Genomic DNA, 22,787 nt, shown 5'->3' with positions numbered 1-22,787 from the left:
CCTGGTTTTGATGCCATACCAAGATGGCATTCCTAATCTCAGAATGGCACCATTCATTGTTTATTTGATTATCAGTTTCCAAAACATGTTCTTTTTTTTTTTTACTTCCTACAAAAATAATTTTGTGGTCACCACACAATCGAATGAGCCTTTATTGTTGTATTGAAAAGACCTGGCATTAGTTTCTTTTGATTGTAAGACATAATAGAAAAATGGTCCACACTGAGAAATAATAAATTGACCAAACAAAAGAGCTTGCTTCTATCTATGATGACAGACATATTTTGATGAGTTTAGATTCCTTTCATTTTCCTGAGTGTAATTAAAATAGCAAGAATTATAAAAGAGACTTTCCTTGCCGAAATTGGAAGAATTTCAAAATTAAAAAAAAGTAAAGATCCCCAAAGAAAACTGTGCCAAAAAACAAAAACAAAAACAAAACAAACAAACAAACAAAAAAACCATGAGGGAGAGGCAACTAAGTTTGCAGACGTTGTCTGGTTTCCAAATAGTCCTGTGTTGTGACCCAGTTAGTAAACATATCAAAAACTAATCATAGGATAAGAAAAGTCATCTATTAGGATAATGTCCTAGAAAAGATTGCTTTGTAGTGTACAAACATTGAAAGAACACTCTATTAAAGGGACCAGCAATTGGAAACATAATATGATTCTCTATCTTGAAAGCTCTCGTTTTCAGTTAAGACCCAGCCCTCTCAGAGCAGGACCTTCTCTTCCTCCTTTTGGTAGCTTTACTGAAGCAGTGAGGTTAAGGAAAGCCATCCTGCATCTTGCTGACTTCAGTCAACACTCAGTAAATATTTACTTAGTGTGTCTCGTAAGTCAGGCACATGGCTCCATGCTGGAGGTGCTGACTGCTGTAATAGGTGGTCCTGCCCTTTTAGACCTCACGATGTAGCAGGAGAGTCCAATATGTAAATAACCAACCCCAGTACATTCTTCACTGGTTATGTACAGGCTGTACTGGAGGCACGTGGGAAGAATGTGGCTGATTGGAGGGAGAAAATTCAAGCTCGACTGGCCTGTGATGTGTTATCTATAAATCAAACTAATGGCCATCTAAGCAAGGTCATTATGAGCCAGAAACTGTGCCAAGTACAAAAGGTGTAGAGAGGAGGCCTCCATACCCCTTATACCTGAAACACTACTATAAAGGTGGGCACATGTACAATTGGGCAAAAGATCCATGTGCAGAGCGCTGAGTGGTTGTTGTGGAAGGAGAGAGACAAGGCTGAGGAAGTCAGGGCTGCAAGGACCATGCATGGGAGGAGCCTGGAGTCTAGGACGGGGTCTTAGGAAGTAATGGGGCTGTAGTGGGTTCATCTGAAGCTTGGTCAGCCAGTAGGCCCTGATATATGAACATTTGGAGTGTCATAGGTGATGGGGTTTGGGGGGTGCTAGCATTTGAGCAGAAAACAGAAGCAGGAAGAAGTCTCCAGTGTCGTACCCTTCTTCCCTGAAGCATGCCATAAACCCTTCATTCCAGGGATGCTTCCTTCGTCTGCTGGAGAGAAGCATCCTTATTTTTGGAGACGAGGAGCTGGGCAGTATCTTTATAAAAAGGCCTTGCTAACTCCCCCTTAGCGTATCGTCAGTGCACCTCAGCCCCTCTGTGCACTTTTACTTCCATATACCTGTCCACTCCTCTTCAACCCTGAGCGGAAAAGTACTGGCTCTCCCTTATTTCTGTAGGTTGATTTGGATCTTTATTTCTGAAGGTTCTAATACCATGTAAAATTTACTTTAAGAAAATGTGCACGCTTTTCCTCTAGTTATGTCATTTGCGATAGAGTTCTCAGCCATGAACTTAGTAGTAATTAAGAACAAAGGTGTTGGGGTTAGAGAGATGGCTCAGCAGTTAGGAGCACTAACTGCTGTTCCAGAGGTCCTGAGTTCAATTCCCAGCAACCACATGGTGGGTTATGACCATTTATAATGTGATCCTGATGCCCTCTTCTGGCGTATAGCTGTATATTCAGATAGAGCATGCATACATATACATAGAATAAATAAGTTAATATTTAAAAAAAAATTTTTTTTAAAGAGAAGTGTTTTCCTTCCTTACACAGAGAATAAATTACCCAGAAGGCGCTCTGACGGTGGTTTGAATGAGAATGAACTGTAGACTCGTATATTTGAATGCTAGGTCCCTATCTGCTGGAATTGTTTTGGGGAAGACTAGGAGGTGTGGCCTCACTAGAAGATTAGAAGGTGTGTTACTTGGGGTAGGCTTTGAGATTTCAAAAGCCCACCAGGCCAGGCCAGTCTCACCCTTTCTGCTTCTAACTTGTGGAGATATAAACTCTCAGTTCTTGCTCCAGCACCTTGCTTGCCTCACCTCATGCTCTCTGACATGATCGTCATGGACCCACTCTCTGAAATTGTAAGAAAATCTCCAGTTTAATGCTTTCTTTTATAAGTTACCTTGGCTATGGTGTCTTTTCTCCGCAATGGAACAAGTAACCAAGACAGTCCTGTAGCGTGCGACAGAAAATGGGCCTAAAAGGCAGCTTGGACTTCTGAAGGGTGATGGACATGTGGATGTGACAGTTGCAGCTTACTAGCTGCAAGAGAAAGTCTCAACTGCAGTGGCATAAATGTAAGAGTTTCTACTCTTACACACAAGAAGCCAAGAGAAACATTGCATGCCTGTTTGGATCCCTTAAGAGTTCTCAGAAGATAGCTAAGGATTGTGCTGCCTTATAGTAATGTGATGGTTGTAGGTACCCCTCCAAAATCCATGACTTCACCACCCTAGGTAGTTGGCTAGGTTCCTGGTGCCAGACATGATTTGCCTCTTGTTGTGGTTACTGCCAGGGCATGTGTGCCACTTCTGCACCCTTAGGGTTATTGCACCACACTGTTCATTGTGGTTCAGAGAATGGAAGAAATCGTCTTCCCCAGGGAAGAGCATTCCAGTTCAGTTATCAAAAATTGCTAGCCCTGAAAATATACCAGTGACATTATACAGACTGAGCAGGTTGTACTTAGAGATTTATGAATACATATGTATGTATGCACATACACACATGTATGTACATACATGGATGCGCATACACATGTATGTACACACATGCACAACAATTAATAAAAAAGAGGCCATAAATTTGAAAAGGAACAGTGAGGGATGGTGAGAGGGTCTGAAGAGAGGAAAGGGAAGTCGAGAAATGATATATTATAATCTCAAAAATAAAGAAGTCCTCAGAGATTTGGTTATGGTGGCCATGCCTGTAACCCCCACATCCAAAAGGAGGTTGCCTGGGTAACCAGGGGCTGTGTGCAGTTCAGGTAAAGCCCTTGCCAGCATCTGCAGTTGTTTGCTTTGCAGCACTTCTGGGGCCAGCGGTGGTGGGAGTGGTGGGTGGTGCTGGCAGATTCTCAGAGATCCCCAGGGTGAGTTGGCTTTTGTCTTTGCTGTACTTGCATGTGAATTTTGTCTCTGTGGTCCTGTATGGCACTTCGGCTTCATAGAGCAATAGCTGTTTCATCTTTGTGAGGAAAACCAGAAAGTAAAGAGTCAGAGGGTATGTACCTTGTGTGTTTTAAGCAAATTCCCCAAAGCTTCATGTACCATTTCTGTTTAGCAAATACGTAAAATTCAAAACATTGAGGTGAAGGAAGAAGAGAAAATGAAGAAAACCTGGCATTCTGTATCAACAGGAGTGTTGTCAAATCCTGGCTTGTAAGTATTTCTCAGGCTGGAGGCTGGGGCACGACATAGCCCAACTTGGAAGTCAAGGTCACTTTGTTTTGCTGTCTTGTTGGATTGGTGCTGGGAATGGACTTCAGGCCTCACACACACTGGGCAAGATCTTCCGAGTCATCGTCTCCCAGCATTCCTCACTGCCTCTCAACACTGCCATTCCTGAGAGGTCACAGCAGTGGGCAGAGGACAGCTCACTCAGGTCACCATGCAGCAGGCAGGTGACCCACACACACCTGTACATACTGCAATTCATCCCTGACAGTCTATTTCATTTGGAAGATGTTTGTCCCGGTTATAGTTGTTGGTACTTGACATCTGGGAAGGCACCAGTCATCTTGGTATTGCAGTGGATAGCTCATAGCTTCTTAGAGGAGAGAAGCCCTGTCAGAGAATGTGCACACATCTCACTAGGGGAGAAACCATGTCATGCCATTGTTTGGAGGATATAAAGACTTTAATATGTGTATGTGTGTATGTGTGTATGTGTGTGTGTGTGTACACATACATATACATATATATTTCATGTTCTTAGTGGAGAAAAGTCAGGAAGTTGCTGGCTGCATACACAACAAAAGGGCCCTTCCTTCCTCCCTCCGATCTCGTGCCCTCCCTTATCTCTCCATCCTGGCCTCCTGGGATGGAACCAGGGCCTCACACTTCAGTGACAAGTGGGAGCTGTATCTCAGCAGTGAGTCTTTACAGTGTTTCTCATTACTGTCACTCCTGAGTGGACACAGTCATCGCCATTGTCTCCAGTGTCAAAGAAGGGACCGGAGTGGAGCTTTGCCTTATGCAGCCTGACACGGGACTCACATTTCAAAATGTACTTGAACTCATTTCAGTTACAAAATGAACAGCTCCTTGAGAGAAATGAAATTATCAAGCTGAGCTGCCAGTCTGGATCTGGCCTTCTGTTCAGCCTGGCTTGGAGGGGTTTCTGACCGTGGGTGAGTCTGCCTTCTATGCTCCCTTTAAACAGAAGAGGGCAGCAGAGAGACCAATTAGAAAACCCACTTCCTTATTTGCTTCCCTACAATACAAGCTCTTGTGCAGTGTATACTGATAGGAAATGAAAATTGAAATTAGCACTTTTTATTTTTTCAACCCAAAGTGATTAGAGAAAAGTTTAAAGTAACACAATTCAGATTTTTTCCGGTCAGTTTTTATACTGGTCATACAGATGTTGCCAAGTGGATTAATACTAGGGGATTTTGATGTTCATAGATCTGACAGTCAAATGCAATGGATTATTTACTGCAGGTAAATAACCCTGATGGGGCTTGGCTTTTGCTAGACATTCCATGTGCTTGTATAAAAAGCATGTGCTCCATGTGTTTTTACGGCTTACTGCAACACATTCGCCCGCTGGAATTAAAGGGTCTCTAAGGGAGAGCCATTTCATTTCTTGCTAAGACAAAGGAACGTTAATGCCACTTGACTTAATTTTGGTTTGGCATTGGCTTTCTTTTTAAAATATTGCTTTTGTAACCCCATTCCTTTGGTGATAGAAGTAGTGTCCAAGCAGGCTGATTGGGTGGCTTTGTGCCCTTGACCTTTACAATGTGACGTAATTGAAGTCATGTTGTTTATCTGAGGAGGATGGCTTACGTCATGTTCACACACTGAACCGGGGATTTGCTGTACATGAACTCTGTCTGGCTTCTCATTAATATTCTTATCTATCTATCTATCTATCTATCTATCTATCTATCTATGATCCAGGACAGCTGCATACCCCAGGGCTTCTTTCTGATATTTTAGTATCTTCTGGTTTTAAGGTTAAGAACATTGAGTAGTCCTGGCAGGTAGCTCTTGCTCCACTGTGACTCAAGGGATCAAGTAACTGGTGCTCCTCCATAAGAGAAGCGAGGAGCCCACCCTGACATTTTATATTGTGATAAATTTAATCTATTAATGGTTTTCCCTTACAGCCTCACTTTATAGATAAGCTATGAAATAACTGGTCTCAATGCTGCTTTCAAAGTGCGAAGTGTCATTGTCCAAGGGGAAGGGCATGTAGTTTAGCGGAAAATGAGCGTGTGTGCTCATGTGACAGTCATGACTCGCTCAGGACCTGGGATTCCAGCTTGTTCTTATCTACAGTATTCTGGATCCCACCTGATACAGATCACCTCCCTGTAGCCCTCCTCAGCACAAAACAATACAGAAAATCAGTCTCTATCTGTGACCTCAGGTCTTAACTCTGTCCATGTTTGGGGACAACTTTCCCATGAAATGTGTGAGTAGCCAGTGACACCAATACCTTCAACTGTTTTAATGTATTAGTGGTTGTCGTCTCCTCCTCCTTCTCTTCCTCCTCCTCCTCCTCTTCTTCCTCCTCCTCCTTCTCCTCCTTCACAAAACTCTTCTATTATTTTAACTGTATGGTGTTTGCCGACATGTATGTCTGTGCACCACATGTGTGCTTGGTGCCTGCAGAGGCCAGAAGATGCTATCATATACCTTGTTTTTTGGTTTGAATAGGAATGGCCCCCATAGACTTCTGTGTTTGAATGTTTGATCACAGGGAGTGATACTTTTAGAAGGCGTGGCCTTGTTGGAGTAGGCATGGAGGAAATGAGTCACTGGGAGTGGGCTTTGAAGTTTCAGATTCCCAACCCAGGGTCAGCATCTCTCTCTTTTTTTCTGCCTGCCAGTCCTGGTTTAGTGTGCTTAGCTGCCTCTCCAGCCTGCATGCTACCATGCTTCCCACCATGATGACAATAGACTAAACCTCTGAACTGTAAGCTAGCCCCCAATTAAATCCTTTCCTTTTAAAGAGTTGCTTTGGCCAGGAAGTCTCATCAGAACAATAAAATCCTAAGACACCCTGGAATGTGGAATTTCACACAGTTGTGAGCTACCATATGGCAGCTGGGAATCAAACCTGGGACTTGTTGTTTCTGGATGTCTTTGGGATTTGTTAGTTTGGTCCTCAGTTTAGGGCACATGACTGAGGCAAGGTTGTCTTGATCTGTTATGTATTTCCTCATGAGTCTTAAGGCTCTTATCTCTGGGTTATGGGATCAGGAAATAGGGTCTTGGGAAGTTCCTAGTGCTGTTACTAAGAATATAGAAGAGGTAAGTTTGTAGGAATAAATGAAAAATGCAAATTTAGATGACATCAGCATGCAGAGCAGTTTTATTTTATACCAGAGAGGTGGCAAGGTCCCAAGTTCTGGCTGCACTGTGTTTGGCCACAGGAACCAGGAACACAATGACTGGAGTTCAAGAGAAAGCAGAGTGTATGCTTCAAGCTGGGGTTTCTGTAGCTAAGGACAGGGGTTGCGGGCTGTGGCTGAGGTGCAGTGGAATCTGAGCAGGTGAGAAGGGGGCAGCACGATTGTTACTTCTCTGAGAGTGCCCTTTATACCCACCACTCGTGTTTCATTGGTCCCAAGCAAGCCTGTCTTCCAAGTGGCAGTTCCTGATTGGTTGTCATTGCCTGCATCACCAATCTCTACGTTCTCAGGTAGGCTTCAGTTTGGCTGTCTTGGGGGATTTACTTCCGGGGCTTCCCACTTGCTGTTTACTGAAGTTTATGTAGAATAGACCTTGTCAGTGAGGCCTGCCATTCCTCTTACAGACAGGAAATGGATTAGGGGCATTCTTTGGGGGTGGCCTGGAGGAAATAACTGTTTTCTTGAGATAGACTATTAGTTCGAAACTGTGGGATCTGCTGTCTTTTTATAACCACCAGGTCTCTGGAATGAGAGTCAGCTGCTCTCCTGCATCTCCAAACAGCTAGATTTTGAGCCCAGTTTAGGTCCTTGTCTTCTTTGGGGTGGAGTTCCCGTAGTTACCGCTAACCCTTCAGCAGGCAGAGATGCCAGCTCAGCAATTGTAGGTTCCTCTCTGGTGTTCTGACCCGTGAGCTTTTGCCTTCTTGGTCCCTGTATTTTCAGCTTCATCTCCTTAATTCAGAGATTCCATCTGTCTCCACCTGGCTTGCTCCTCCTTGCTGAGTGGTCTGGAAAGGCTCACAGTGTGTCAGCTGGAGGTCTGTGCTGCCTTTTTCCCAGTGACCACTGTTCTTGTTCAGTGTCTTGAGAAGCATCAGTTTGGGGCTTTCGTGTAGAAGGTAAATCGTGTCGTATTGCTCATCCCGGCTAGAGACAGAAACACCTCTGTGTGATTTCTTAAAGCCATTCTGACAGAGCTCATCTGGGGATATGTCCTGATAACAGCTATGTGTTCTAAGTCGGCATGTCCCCTCCAGGAACCTCAGCATCCCTAAGAGGCCACCGCAGAGCTGCGTGGCCACCTACCTTCCTTCTGTGACTCCCAAGAGGATGGAACAGGAGCAGGAACAGAAAAGATGACCACCCCGTTGGCTGTTAGTACAGAGTCAGTTCAGATCCCGGCAGAACCGACAGGAGGAGGATGAGCTGGTATAGGTTGGTTTGTTGGAAACAAGGTCTCTTGTAGCACAGGCTGGGCTCAAGCTTGATATATATAGCCGAGGATGCGCTTGAGCTTCTGCTTTATGACTGCTGGGATGACAGGTATTCACCATTATGCAGTTTTATGCAGTGCTGGAGATCCAACCCAAGGCACTCTGCACACTGGGCAAGCTCTCTGCCAACTGAGCCACATCCCCTGCCCAGGGTGGTCATCTGTGAGCACATATGTTTGTTTTCTACAACTGCTTTCTTAAAGTCAAGTATGACACTGCAAGGTTTTGTTTTTTGTTTGCCTTAATTTTCTGTATTTCCAGGCACCAGTAGATGTTAAAACTACCCAAGTGGGAAGCAGGTGTCCTTGGCCCTGGAAGCTCACCGTCCATAGGAGAACTGAATACGCAAGGATAAGTCAGTTAAACAGTGTAAGGAAGCATGGGTCGGGTGGACTGGGAATGTAGCTCTCACAGTAACTGAGTGCCTGCCTCCGATGACGGAGGCCCTGGGCTTGGTTCTGAGCACTGCCCTACCTGTAAGAAATAAAAGGTCCTAAGCCTGGCCAAGCAAAGAACATGGCTTCCCAGTTTAAAGACATAAAGCAGTCAAAGGCATTTCTCTAATTCTTTGTCTCCTTTCAACCAGAGCAGAGGGATAACAAATCTCTGCCTCTCTGTGCTTCAGGCTTCGTGGTGAACCAGGGCTCCTGCATTTATTTATTTATTTACAAAAGGAATCATATTCAGCCATAAAAGTGAAATTATATCATTCGCAGGAAAAATGGATGCCAATAGGTGATGTAGAGTGAAAAATTATAAAGACCATTTTGTGAAATATATGCAGGCTTTTTCTTTGCCCTTAGACCTGAGCAAAAAGAGTTCAGGTTCCAGAAAGCAGAACTGGATGTAAGATTTCAGGCCTTCACTGCCCCAGGATACATTCAGGGAAGAGCAACACTCCTCAGGCCTCAGGGTGGGGAAGGCCCAAAGCAAGAAGACACATTCTTGACCACAAAGAAAGATGCAAGTCATCTGAGTGGTTCCAAGAACTAGCTAACTTTCCACTGTTCTTGGTTGCCCCTCCCCCCCCTTGAGGTCTTCCCAGTATTACAGCATTACTACATTAAATGAATTAAGCAGACTCAGAAAGACTAATATCACATTTTCTACCATATATAGATCCTAGATTTCATATAGATGAGTAAAATTCTGATGCATAGATGCCATAGAAGTAAAAGAGAAGTTGTCTCGATATATGAAGGAATTAATGAGATAGGAGAAAGAGAAAGAAAGTATGAGGGAAAGATGGCTAAAGAATACAGTATAATGTACAATAAATATATAGGAATTAAAAATAAGTACATTAAATGCATAAATGAACAACAGGGTGCCAATGGTGGCAGCTTGGACCTGCACTCTTCCTACATCTACTTCCTACATGATATCAGCGTTTCCATGAACTTATCTGTTATGTAAAATATCATTTACATAATATTTTATATCACGCCTTACAGTTTTTGGAATTATTATAATTATATTCAATTTATTTATTTTTGTTTTGTTTTTTATGTCCTATCACCAGTGTGCAGATTCAGGGTGTCCACATCTTACAACATTGTCATTGTGCATGTTATATAGAAAATTGCTAACTCAATGATTTCCAAAATGCCTTCAAGTAATTATAATATATTTCAGGATAAAAGGATATGTGGACATTATAAATCATAAAGTATTTCAGTATATACATTCATCTATCCAAACAAATATATATCTATTGATCTACAAAATAATAAGCCAATACAGGTTGCTCATGATTTCTGATGGTTCAAGAGTCCTTTGCACATTTTATGATGGGAGAATGTAACTAGCATTCAGTAGAAACCATTCTAAACGTTTCACATGTTAACTTAATCTGGGGCAGCAATGCCCGGTGTGTTACTGTCTTGGCATTGGAAGCGCTCCTGCTTTTACTTGCTAGCAAATCACTGATTAAGGAAACTGAAAAGCATTACAGGAAGTTCTCGAAGACTGACTTTATCTCTACCTAGCTCTTGGTAATTTAGGGTTTCCCACCTCGCAGGGATGTGCTGGTCACTTGTATGCTGTTTTTTGGTTACTGATGAGCTTCGTTTAAAATGACAAATGAAAAGGAATTGCAAGCCCAGATCCCTACCTTATGTATTTCCTTGGTGGCAAGTCTGCGGAAATTCTATTAATTGTATGGGTTTTTTTTGTTGTTGTTACTTTTTGTTTTAAGAAAACATCTCTGTAAAGTTTGTTTCAAATCTTGGAAGAATCTTTTTTGTAAATGCTGACTTTGAGATACTCATGATACACAATATTGTTTTAACTGGTGAAAATTAAGTTGGTCATTCTGTAAGTTAAACCTTCTGACAGCAAGAAGGCTCGAGGGTCGGAGCACACCACGTATCTATCTCATCAAGCTGTGCTTTCTAGCTTGACAGCACTTGGCAAAACCTTTGCGGTGAACTGAGCGATTGTGTGTGTGTGTGTGTGTGTGTGTGTGTGTGTGTGTGTGTGTGTGTGTTTGTGTGTCTGTGTGTGTCTCTGTGTGTGTGTGTGTGCTTATGTCCAAGGTAAATATTCATAATGGGGAAAAGCAAAGTCCTGTCCAAGGTTAAGCATGATGTAAAGCAAATAATATTCCTCCTGGAGTGGTTCTTGTGCTGCTGTGAATTTATAGCTAGCTAATAAACAGCTCATGAGGGTCAGTCGTAGACAAGGCATTTGTGTTAGAGGAGACAAACTTGTTGCCATGGCCATATGTCATGTAATAGAGTAGTCTAGGAAATCTCTCCCCCATCCCTACTCCTTGCTTGGTCCATGCAGTTGGCTGTGCAGAAAAGGAAAAATGTCTTGGGATGCAACCCTGGGGTGCATGAAGTTGTCTGTCATTCTGGTGAGTAATAGGTACCATGCCCAGAGGAACCATGAGGATAGTTTATGCAATTCAGTTATAGCCACATGGATATGCTACCACACCAGTAAACACAGTCCTTCCAGCATGGAGATGCGGATCCAGAGAAACCCCTGTTAACACCTGTAGAGGAATGTTTCTGAACAAAGTTACTCGGATGAGCACAGTGGAGACTGCTTGGGGTGCGCTCATGCCTGGCACTGCAGACATTTCTTGCTTGTATAGTGTGGGAAGAACCACTGCTCGTTCAGCATGACCAGAGATGCGTTTGTTTCCGAGTCACTGTAAAAGGGCATTAGATCTATGAGACCTTAGGTTACGTCAGCACTGGTCATGATGGATGGATATTGTGAGTGGGATCTCCTGAAAATCATTTGTGGTGAGCGAGCTCTTCCCCCTTCACAAAGAAATACACAAGCATATAAATTTCTTTCTTTTGTTATGAAACTATTTACTGAACTAATAAGAGGCTCAAAAGCCTGGGTCATGCCTCTGCCGTATAGACACCACACTCAGACGTGATACTTGGATGGGAATCTTTGATGAATCTAGTCTGTTTTTTCTTTTATATTTCCCGTTTCTTTCTCTTCATCACTAACATCACGGACACTGAAATAGAAATAGCCTAATGAAGGGCTTCCTCTTTAGTTTGTAGTTAAGAATTCCTTAAAATCCCACCTCCCTCTAATTTCCATAACTGAGAGTCCTTCTGTGGACTTATACTTTAGAGTCAGGAGTCACTTTGGAGATCATTATTTTCTCAATGAAAAGTCTGATCTAAAGTCTCACTGACTTGTCCAGACCACATGTCTCCTTAGAGACTGGGCAAAGACACAGTTTTGTTTACCTGTTGTCCTGTGACCCACCCTCACTCAGTCAGTGGTCTGGGATCCTGAGTTTCTGCTCACTTGTCACTAGGCTCTGCTGTGTCTGAACTGCTCTGTGTTGGAGTTGGTGCCTGTTGCTGGGTGGGAAGCAGTGTGGGTGGATGAAGAGGCATTAGCTATTGAGGCTGCACCTGAGGGAGCAGCTTTTGGACTGGCATCTCCTCTAACCATTGGTCTTTACTGCCTTACGGGGGGGTGTGGGGTGGAGGGCTGCAGGCTGCTGGGGTGGCACTCATTCTTGAGTTCTGGCCCAGGCTCTGCTTCCTCCTCCACATCCCTGCAGAGCAGGGACCTTACACTCTTCTCTGCTGGGATGCTTGCCTAGTCTGCACATGCAGCTCCAGGAAGAATAATTTTAGTGAAACCAACTTAGAGACCAGGTAATCTGTAATCAGTAGGCCAGTGGGAAGTGAGAACTGGGTTCTTTGATGTGAGGTTGTTAATGGAACCCGAATTCTAAGTGCAAGTTCATGTGGTCCAGGGAAAGATTTCAGTGACAGAGGGGAATATTTTTAAAGCCTTCAGATTCTTACAACACATTGTGTTATTTTTTTTCTTCTAATAAAATCTGACCTTAAGTTTAAGACTCAGTTTGTCAGATATCAATCTTGTTCTTCCTTGAACTCACTTTCTGCCTCAGATGGATTGCAAACTGCCGAATGGCTGCTCTAGAGCCACCCTTTTGTGGCTGGCATAAAATGCAAAATGTGTGGTAGCTATACCCAGATCATAACATTATTTCTTTGTCAGACCCGGCACAAGTTTATCTTTATAATGTAGTATTTTGCCAGCCCAATAGGCAATAATTTCTTTTATTAGACTCCCAGCTAGAATGGATTTAGTACTTTTCTTAGTTCATTCATCAGATATATTCTTTGCTGCATCTGGGAGATAATTAAAAAGCAGTCCTTGAACTCAAGGAGCCTGTTGTCTACGGAGAAACAAAAATGAAATCACACCAGTACACCAAAGCAGTTTTATGGCATAGACCAGCAGTTTTCAGCATGTGGGTCATGACCCCTGTGGGGTTGCATATCAGATATTTACATTATGATTCAAAACAATAGCAACATTACAGTAATGAAGTAGCAACAGAGTAATTCTATAGTGTGTGTGTGTGTGTGTGGGGGGGTTAATCACCACAACACAGGGAGCTGTATTAAAGAGTCTCAGCATCCGGAAGGTTTAGAGCTGTTGACATAGACAGCACAGAGCAGAGAGATGCCTGACCTGGTGACAAGACACAGGGAGAAGACAGCACAGAAGAAAGAATTGTCACCTTAGGAAAGGAGACAGCCCATCCTGAGCAGTGATCCAGAGTTAGGACAGAGGTCTGCTGACTTGAAGTCGGGCCATGGTCTTACCTAGTTTGGAATACAGCAGGTATTTTCTTTGCTGACCTGAATGGCTGTGCTAGCTAGTTGGATATACGTTCTGTTCTAGCCTGAATCTCCTGGTGGCTTTTCAGGTACCGGTTCAGTTGAATGCAGATGTTCTGCTAATCACACAGCCACTGGAGTAGAAGGTGTGAACACTGGAATGGGGGATGCTGGCTGGAATTGGGAACAGATTGACTGTGATGCCAGAGTCAATTTAGATGATACCTGTTTTTATTTTGAAAGTTGAGTGTGAATAGGGGGTGGTGTGTGCATGTTAGTGTGTCAGCTCTCCCCGGACTGGAGGTGCAGGCATGTTTGAGCCACTGTGCAGGTACTCACTCAACTCCTGAGCCGTCTGCCCAGCCTTGTTCATCAGGTAGATCTGCATTCAGCATAGCAAGGGCAGGAAGCACTGATGAAGGCAAGATCTGTGGGGATTGTAAGGAGGGTGATTTCTGTGTACCTGAATTCATAGTGTGACCTAAACCCCTTTGCTACCACACTTAGAGCTTTTTATTTTAACTGTCAGTTACTTCCACGGAGTATCAGCCCCTCTAGATCATGGGCAGCGTGGGGTACATGCTGTGTGCATAGCAGGTACTCAGCAGATACTTGAATGTTCACATGGATGCTTCAGCCACTGAAGTAGGGGATTGACCCTTGAGGTTTTTTTTTTTTTTTTTTTTTCCGTTTTATGTTTTTAATCAAAAAAGAGTTTCATGTCTTGTCAGAAACAAGTCTTGCTCTGAAGTTAGTTGCACTGTCAACAAATGATTAAATTTCGCTAGGCTTCCATTTTCTAGAAACTAACTAGACCTAGATTCTTCACTGTTCCCTTGGAGAGAACTCACTGGAGACAGTTCTTGCTTAGATATTAGATGATGCTGTTGATGTATGTGTGCCTGCATGTGTGTATATGTGTGTGTACATGTGTGCACCAGCATGGATTTTTTTTCCTTCTACTTGGCTTTTTGAGCCTACACCTCTGTGATCTAAGTAGTAATCCCATTGTAGATGAATTTATTTGGAAGAGTTAAAAACAAAAACCACTTCTGTCTTTTGGTCTTGAGTTGACTACACTTAGACTGCCATGGGGGGTTCCCAGGCATCAGCACAGCTGGAGGTCTGGTGAGCTTTTGTGAGTGGTATTCAGAAGACCAGTTTGTTTACCAGAGACTCAGCAATGTATTGTTTCCATCTGCTTTCTGTCTACAGAGACAAGTGCTGGGATCTTATTTATTCAATGGGTTCTATTTTTGACTTAGTTAATTCAGCTAAGTCCACAATTACTCAGGGAAGGCAGGGTTCCTGCTCTGAATTGCTTGATGAGGGGCCAGTGGGCTGGACAGTCTCTCTTGGAACCACCTACCTGGTTATTACAAGCTGTTCTCTTTCAAAAAGATCCATCTTTTGAACTTGTCCAGAGTTGATACATGGAGCCTCTATTTTTAAAGAGTAGTCTGAAAAGAAGCATTTTTGCCTCCATTTTTGGAGGTGGTTTTCTAAATGGAAAAAAAATATTAACATCTCAAAAGGCTTTTCCAATAGCCTGTTTTTCCAACAGGCTGTTTCCAACAGTCCAACATTCATTTATTCATTCATTCATTCTTGTTCCAACTTGCTTGGTAGCTATACTTATCCTCCTTGTGCTTCCAGAAGGTATAGGTCAGTACCAAATAGTAGTTCCTGGATTTGAGCCCCAGCAAAACAAAGCCCCCTGACCTCCAAGTGTTAAGTCATTTATGAAATTCCCTTAGCAGTTAACATCCAAAGCTATTGCAGAGCCATCAGGCAGAACTTCCCAGTTACCTCAGTAGCTCACAGCTCCTTATGGGCCAATACCTTTCAGATGCAGAGAGAATGGAGGAAAGATAGGCAAGAAGGCTGGGATCATGGCTCAGCTGGTAAGGAGCCTGTGGCACAGGCAGGAAGACCAGATTCCCAGCACCCGCAAGCCGGGCATGACAGCTGCATTTTTAACCTTAGTGCAAGAAAGATGTAAGAAATCCGACCGCTGTGCAGAATAGACCACTCCAGACCACGCGGTTCCAAGGGGGGTGGGGGGTAGGTTTATTCAAGGGAAAGGGCAAAGGTGGGGAGAGGAAGATGGAAGAGATAAGAGAGAGAGAAGTAGGGGCCCGCCATGACCACGTGGAGAGGGAGGAAGGTGGGGGAGGGGACAGAGAGGCAAGAGGGTAAGAGAGAGAGTAAGAGAGTAAGAGAATAAGAGAGAGAGGAGGGGGCAAGCAGCCCCTTTTATAGTGGATCCCTACCTGGCAGTTGCCAGGTAACTGTGGGGAGGAGCATACCTGGCTGTTGCCAGGTAACTGGGGAGGTGGAGTTTAGACAGAATACTAACATTTAGCACTGGAGGGAGGGAAGGGGAGGAAGATGGGAGGAAGATGGGGGCGATAGGGAGGTCAGTGGCTGGCCAGTTTAGTGGGGGGTGGGGTGGGGATTCCTGGAGTTCAGTGGCTGGATGGTCTGGTAGTTGAATCACTGAGAGACCCTGGCTCTGGGAGGACACCGACTATAACCTCTGACTTCCATACACAGGTGCAGGCACACACAATTTAAACCAAATCGAGGAAAGTAAAGATAAAAAGACTTGATCTCAATTGGAAGGGTGACAGGTGGCTGTACCTTGAAAGTTAATGATGAGAGGAAGGGTCTTAATTCTTCCCTGGTAAGTATGGCAGTCATAGGTAAATCAGGCCTCTGGTTATATTACATCTCATCCCAGAGAGCTTAAGGCTTGAACCCTTCTCTCCATCACTGCATCAGCATGAAGTGTGTAAGTGTGGATTAGCTGACTGGCTTGGTGATGTTGGCAAGTGGAGAAATCATTGCTGTTCTTTGTCTCACCTTGTCATTCAAAAACCATGGGATTTTTTTTTTTTTTTTTTTTGCATTTTGGTGAAAAATGGATGAGCTTCTAATTTTGTTTGGGGAATATCTGTATCAAATCAATGGATACAGGCTTCCCTATATTTAATTCTTAGCTTCAACTTGAGACCATATTAATCTTATATGAGCTATCTTGTTGCATGCTAATAACCACTGGCTTTTTTCTGCTATTCTTGTGGTCTTTTGAGGTAGATTCTCTCACCGCAAAGGACAGCTACAATACAGCGAATGGCAAAACGTGTCAGAAGTACTTCTTAGTCTTTAGACCCATCTGGGGTTTATTAATTTTCCAGATATGGGCTAACATGGTTCTGTGACTAGGCACAAGGCCCAGAGAGCAGGATTAGGTAGGTTTCCAGGGACTCTGAACTCATGTCAAGCAAAACTCCTGTGCTGTGTGGCTAAGTCCACTGAACAGGGAAAAGTCTAAAGTTGCTCTATCTCATTGCATAATGTTTGTAAATTTCATTCAATTAATTTACATCCTTAGGGCTCATGGGGTTAATATTAAATTTTTGTGAAGTTTTGATAAGGAGACAGCCAAACAAGGCTGGTCAGCAGCGGCTGCTTTGGAAAGTTGTTGGCAGAAGTGTGAAAACAAAGGGTTTGGATTTCAGGAGCCCTTGGCTCTGCAGAGCCCACCTGCTGCCTTTCTCTCACTGGTGTCTTCTCCAAGGTAACCTCCAGCCAGGAAGCAAGCATCATTTGTAACTCTCACCAAGGCCGTGTTGTAGGCAGGCTGCCAGCGGTGCTAGGCTTCTGTCTTCCTCCCTTGTTGCTTGTTCTTTAGTCTTTAAGGTATGACCACTTTAGTAAGTTGCTTTTCCCCTGAATAGTGATGTCTCTTTCCTCAGTCAGCTCTGCCAGGCTGAAGGGTGACAAAAAGCATAGGACTGGCTTTCAAGTAATAGACTGAGGCTTCAAAACAACATTCATTATGATTTGCTGATTGCCTCCCTCCCTGTCTCCCTGTCTCTGTTTCTTTCTCTGTCTCTCTCTGTCTCTTTCTCTGTCTCTCTCTGCCTCTCTCTCTGCCTCTCTCTGTCTCTGTCCCCCCCCCTCTCTCTGTGTGTGTGTGTGTGTGTGTGTGTGTGTGTGTGAGATGCCCAAAAATTCAGCAGGAGAAGCTCATTTTTAATTGAGATGTAATGGTGAATTCTTTTCTTGCCCAAGCTCTCTGTTCACGCATTTTGAGCATTCCTTTAGCAACGCTCAGCTGTTCACTTCCTTTTGGAGTGCATGCAGGTTTTAGTTTTGGTTGTTGTTTGTTTTGGGACAGGGTTTTACTCTACAGCCCAGGCTGGTAATCACATTCATGGTTGTCCTTCCCCAGCCCCCTAGTGACAGGTTATAGGCCTGTTCTGCCCATACTTACCTAAGTTCTCATTAGAATATTTCCCATTCCCTTTATGAGGAACCCTCCCATTGCCTGTCCTGTATGTCTGTCACCTTGGTGTCTGACAAGTTATCTTCTGTTGTACCCAGTGTCACTTGGCCTGTCCCCAGCAAGAAACATGTTAGTTTAGCTTAGAATTTTAGCTTTGGTTTGTCTTTGACAGTGACAGACTTAAAGCCTTGTTTACATTAGAGGGGCTAAGACTGGGAAAGCACAAAAATTGAGAAGGGACATAATGGAGAAAGTCTGTGAGACACGTGCCTGTCAGCTTGTCTGTGCTTTCTGTGGTGTATTGTGGACTGATATGTGGGCCTGATACATACACTATGGTTGTCTTAAAGCTCCTGGCCTACATGCTACTTGCCAGCACGCCTGGCAGAGGTGGCAGCGGCAGTGGTAGCAGCAGCGGCTGCTTCTGCTGCTTCTGCTGCTGCTCCCTCCTCCTCCTCCTCCTCCTCCTCCTCCTCCTCCTCCTCCTCCTCCTCCTCTTTCTCTTCCTCCTCTTCCTTTTCCTCCTCCTCTTCTTCCTCCTCCTCCTCTTCCTCCTCATCTTCTTCCCTTCTTCCTCCTCCTCCTCTTTCTCTTCCTCCTCCTCCTCCTCTTCCTCTTCCTCCTCTTCCTCCTCATCCTCTTCCTCCTCCTCCTCTTCCTCCTCATCTTCTTCCCTTCCTCCTCCTCCTCCTCTTTCTCTTCCTCCTCCTCCTCCTCTTCCTCTTCCTCTTCCTCCTCCTCTTCCTCCTCATCCTCATCCTCTTCCTCCTCCTCCTCTTCCTCCTCATCTTCTTCCCTTCCTCCTCCTCCTCCTCTTTCTCTTCCTCCTCCTCTTCCTCTTCCTCCTCCTCTTCCTCCTCTTTCTCTTCATCCTCTTCCTCTTCCTCCTCCTCCTCTTCCTCTTCCTCCTCCTCTTCCTTGTCTTCCTCTTCCTCCTCCTCCTCTTCCTTTTCCTCCTCCTCCTCTTCCTCCTCTTCCTCTTCTTCCTCCTCCTCCTCCTCCTCCTCTTCCTCTTCTTCTTCCTCTTTTCTTAAACTGTTGACCTAAAAAATGCTTTCAAAAGCAAATGTAACTTAATTTGAGTTAGAATAAAGCAGAATACCAATTTAATATAATTAGCATACCATATTAAATGTACAATCAAATGTATGTATGTGTGTATTTATGTATATATGTGTGTATATCTTATGTATATGCATGTATGTATGTATTTATATATGTATGTATGTAATGTATGTATGTATGCATGTACAGAGTCTGCCTGTGCTGTCCAGGAACTCCTGGCAGCAGTGGTCTCCTTGGAGCGGTCTCCAGAGTAGCTGGGACTACAGCTACTACTACCATACCTCTCCTCCATTAAGTTTTGGGGTTTTAAAAGTATGCTTTTCTTCTTTTACAAAATCAACATAAGACATTTATTTTTAAAGTATGAAAAGTTGCAGTTACAAATTAAGCCTCTAAGTATGGTGGTGACTGAGAACATGTTCCCTACCAGGTGGACATCATGGCTGGGAGTTGTCAGGGACTCAAAGGATACCTGCTTTATGTCAGGCATTGGGCAGGGAGAGCTGTGGCAGACTCTGGGAGCACTTTAAGGAGAGTTGAAAAGCAGATACCCCATCCTTATTAAGCCATCAATGTCAGTGTCATGCTGTCACATGGATTTCTGTTTGACAACTTTTGCCTGTAAGGTGAAGAAGTGTGCACTGTGGTTATTTTTTATCTCATTAATATCCCATTTGTCTGTCTTTGTAAAGTAGAGCTCATTGTAAAGTAGATAACAGATCGGGAAGTTGTGGACAGAACTTCTTATCTTCTAAGTGGCGGACTCCCTGAGAGGATGGCAGAATACTGCATTTTGTTAGAACCTGAGCCCAGACAGTTCCTTTTCTCCATCCTAGTGACCTGAAGCATAGTTTTCATGTCATTTGTAGGCATCTTGGTTTGTTTTATTTATCCTCAAAGCCTTCACTCTGTTGTAAAGTCGTCCAAATAAATGCAAGATAGGAAGTTGTTTAGCGAACAGAGTGTTCATGGGAGCTTTTGTGCAACCTTTCTGTGATGTAGTTACTGGGTTTGTTGTGTCTCGTCAGGGCATGCACACTCACTTTGACAGAGGGACAGTGTCACGGAGTAGTCACAGATAAAAAGAAAAGAAGTTCAAGGAGGTGGGACTTGGCAGAGTGAAGCTGTCTGCGGCTCAGTGGGGGGCTCTCCCTGATTTTTGCAGGGACATTCAACCTTGAACTTTGCAGGAGACTCTTGGTCTCTGGAACCAGGTATGCCCTCTTCTGAGGAGCAGCAAGCAGTCTGGAAAACGGAGAAGGAAGTGGGCAGAACTAGTGTGGGGTGAACAGATGTGCTGTCTGTGTGAGGAGATGCCCAGTGGGGAGTCCACAAGCCTTGACACCAGATCAGAAGTCAGGCTGATCACAGACAGGCTGTCAGCGCCTTCTGATCTTCAATGGCTACCTTTTACATAAATTAACTCTTTTAATCAACATTTCTGCCCTACCTGTTGAGGGTCTCTGAAAAGGTTAAGCTAATCTAAATATTAACCCCAGTGAAACAATTAAGATGGGCCAATGTATTTGGTAAATGTAGTCTTGTGTATCCCAAAAGATGACTAGAATGAGTTATTATTTTGAATTGCACGATGCAGTGTTTCTTTCCTGGCATGGAGATTGGAGTGCGCTCATCTCCTCCGGACTCTCCGTCATAACTGAGGAGATGCTGTGCCGCTAAGGGTCAGTTAATGATTTAATCAGGAAGGGCTGGCTGTGGTGAGGCAGTGAGGACTGGCATTTAACAAGTTAATTGGAATTGGAGAGAGCTATTAAAAGGCCATGCAAAGGTTTTTTATGAAACCCTTGAATCCGCTTCAGTCTGAAGATCTTATTAAATTATGCTAAGGGTGTATTTCCCTTTCACTGTAAATCACCCATTAGGATCATCTAATCAGCTTCCTCAAAGTTGCTGCAGATGAAGTATTATTAGCCTCACCATGATGGAAGTTTTCTTTTATTTTTTTTTTCCTCTTCAATTGTTACCGAATCAGTGTTGAATACTGGGTATTTTCTTAGTCCATTGAGAACAAACCAGAATTGATTTTTAAAATTTCTTCTCGTGTTTTTTGTTTGTTTGTTTGTTTTTGTTTTTGTATATGTGTTTTTGTTTTTTGGGTTTTTTTTTTTTTTTTGTCTTATTTGTTTTTGTTTTTTTCTTTCAGACAGAATTGTTTGAGGCACAGGTATTGGATTATGATTCTCAGCTCACTCAGTCATTCCGTTGGTGTTGAAGGTGTGGTCCGCTCTCCTCTGGACACGGCTTGTGCTGTGTTCATGTGTCCCTCATTTGACAGTGGGAATCCCACCCCGAAGGAGCAGATGGAGCTGGTTGAATCCCATTGTCCCTTTGCTAATGACTCAGAGATTTGTTTATTTCACAGCCATATGTGAGACATAGTAATTGTTTCAAAAATAAATATTGTGTGAACTGTTAATCTTAGGGTGTAGTCTCCCTGCCAGACCCTGGGGAGACTGTTTTTGGTGGCCTTTTGTACTCAGTTTACCAGACCCATATGAACTCTCCTGGAAACTGTAGGACTCTCTTGAGACTTCACAGATTCAGACTGGATAGAGGAGGCTGAGGGCAAAGACAATTAAGAAATATTGTGTCTCCTTAGTGATTAGAAGTTCCACTTTCCTTTTTACTCGTCTCTTTGGTGATTAGAAGTTTGACTTTTTCAGAGATAACTCGAAAATGGTGTGGGAAGCAGCACTTCAGCTGCAACTAAATATTTTAGCATGCATTTAGATGTGGGCGCGTGGGTGTATGCATGTATCACTACATACATCGTCTCCACTATGTTTTTTAAAAGCTGCATATATTAAAATTTTTATAATTGAAACACCTCTTTCATAGGACAAGAAACACTGTCTGAAGAAATCCAGTGCCATTTCCTGATGTTATTTTAAAATAAAGTTTAGAATAATACTTGAAAATCACATAAATAATACCCAGCTCTTTATCCCCCTATTGTTCAGGCTGAGAACTAAAGCCAGGGATGTCACTCTATTGCTGAGCTCAGTTCTCTCCTTGACATTTCTTATGAGTGGAAGGGTCTAGGTAAATTGCCCAGGCTTGCTTTCAACTTATGACCCTCCTACTTTAGCTTCATAAGTGGCTGGGATTATAAGCTTGCCCTATGGCTGCCTGCCAATATTTTGTTATCTAATTCATTTTTTTTTTTCAGGCAGGTCAACTAAAATATGATAGGGAACATTGAAAATAGTTTTTTAGAAAAGGAAAACAAGGTTCCTAATTTATTTGTTTTAAATATTTAAGTGTTCAAATATTGGGCCTTTTCTGAATTAATGTAGTAGGTTTTCTCAAAACCCACTCTGGCACTTTTTGACCTTTATAATCAACTCTTTTAGCCCAGTAGGTTCTTGAGTATTCAGACTAGAAACTCACTTCCAGCTTCACTTAGGTCGTAGGGCTTCCTTGGGTTGGTAGTGACTGAGTGATTGAAGGCTGCCTGTTGACCTGCAAGAGGCAGACAGATGTGTAGGTATATAGCTTCAGCACTAATGGATTTTCTTGTTGGTCATTTATACCAGTGTACAGACTTACAGCATCAACGAATGCATGTGTGGAGGTAGTTTTCCCTACTTTGTTCATTGTCTGGGAGCCATTTCTTCATAGCTCACTCATCTTTTTTATGCCTTTTAATTTAAGTGTAAGTCTAGTGGTAATTCATAAATGAGACATGAAGGGGAAGAAGAGGATTGTAACAATTATGGAAAACTACCAGCACTCCAGCAAACTGTTCAGGACGGTAGAAACACAAGCAGGAAAGCTGATGCGTTGAGCCATCTTAAGACTAGCAGAAACTAGACAGCCTGTAACTTTAGTCACAGAACCATACTTTGGAAGAAAATAGATGTTTGGACAAAATTAACTTGATTTAACATCATCACTGAGAAAAGCCAGAGCCATTGCTCCCCAAAATGACCTAGAGGTAGGGCACCCCTTTCTCTGCATCTTGCTGATTTGTCAGGGTGTTGGGTGTGCTGGGGGCAGGAAGCAGGGTGGGTATCAAGTAGCATGCCTACTCAGGGAGTGGCGCTGTCTCCCAGTTGGACTGCTTAGTTGGGAGCTGGGT

The 22,787-nt window shown here is 43.4% G+C and overlaps 1 protein-coding gene across 3 annotated transcripts in view; it reads left to right on the top strand.

Annotated features, from left to right (window-relative positions):
• The window catches only part of Smyd3 (SET and MYND domain containing 3), a 533,841-nt gene that overhangs the window by 265,545 nt on the left and 245,509 nt on the right, over positions 1 to 22,787 (top strand). The window contains exon 1 of one of the 3 annotated variants that reach the window (XM_076914590.1): positions 16,770 to 16,909. The exons of the other annotated variants lie outside the window; for them this stretch is intronic. The gene's annotated coding sequence lies outside the window, so the exon portion shown is untranslated. Of the gene's footprint in view, positions 1 to 16,769; positions 16,910 to 22,787 lie in introns of those variants that run through there. 3 annotated transcript variants of the gene reach the window in all.

The sequence above is a fragment of the Arvicanthis niloticus genome, chromosome 16, assembly GCF_011762505.2.
Source record: "Arvicanthis niloticus isolate mArvNil1 chromosome 16, mArvNil1.pat.X, whole genome shotgun sequence".
NCBI lineage: Eukaryota > Metazoa > Chordata > Mammalia > Rodentia > Muridae > Arvicanthis > Arvicanthis niloticus.
The sequence above is the reverse complement of the archived record's forward strand: the minus strand, read 5'-3'. Positions and strand labels throughout refer to the sequence as shown.